This window comes from Aplysia californica, unplaced genomic scaffold, assembly GCF_000002075.1.
Source record: "Aplysia californica isolate F4 #8 unplaced genomic scaffold, AplCal3.0 scaffold00206, whole genome shotgun sequence".
Taxonomy (NCBI): Eukaryota; Metazoa; Mollusca; class Gastropoda; order Aplysiida; family Aplysiidae; genus Aplysia; species Aplysia californica.
The window spans coordinates 780,008-780,558 of record NW_004797476.1 but is presented as its reverse complement, the minus strand read 5'-3'; positions in this window follow the sequence as shown (position 1 = coordinate 780,558).

Sequence of the window (551 nt, the reverse complement as noted above, 5' to 3'; positions counted from 1 at the left end):
GGGGGTTCATGTTTCTGTCAAAGCCGTAAGGTTATGACGCAATCTCGGAAAGGCTCGTGCCAATGTCGACGGAAAGCCTTGGAGACTCCTCAAACAACCCAGGATCAACATCGCTTCATTGTGGAATCGAACGAGGGTCACCAACACCATAGCCGAGCACGATGCCAGCCGAGGTTACCACAGCGCACGCTGACTGAAAGGGAAGAAACGGTGTACAAAAACGTTCCCGTAGGAAAGTAAGCAATACAGCTATATGTTTTTTAAAAATATGACCCCCCCCCCCAAAAAAAAATAATTAAAAAAAATAAATAAATAAATAAATAAATAAATAAATAAATAAATAAAATAAAAAATAAATTAAAATTAAAATTAAAATTAAAATTAAAAATAAAAAATTAAAAATAAAAAATAAAAAATAAAATAAAATAAAATAATGAAGAAACAAAGGGAGAAACGGAAAACAGAAGGCATGCATGTTAGTCTGAAGATTAAAAGGGAAAAAAAACTTAGTAAGGGGATTATGCCAATTTAGGCTAAACCTGGCTAAACCT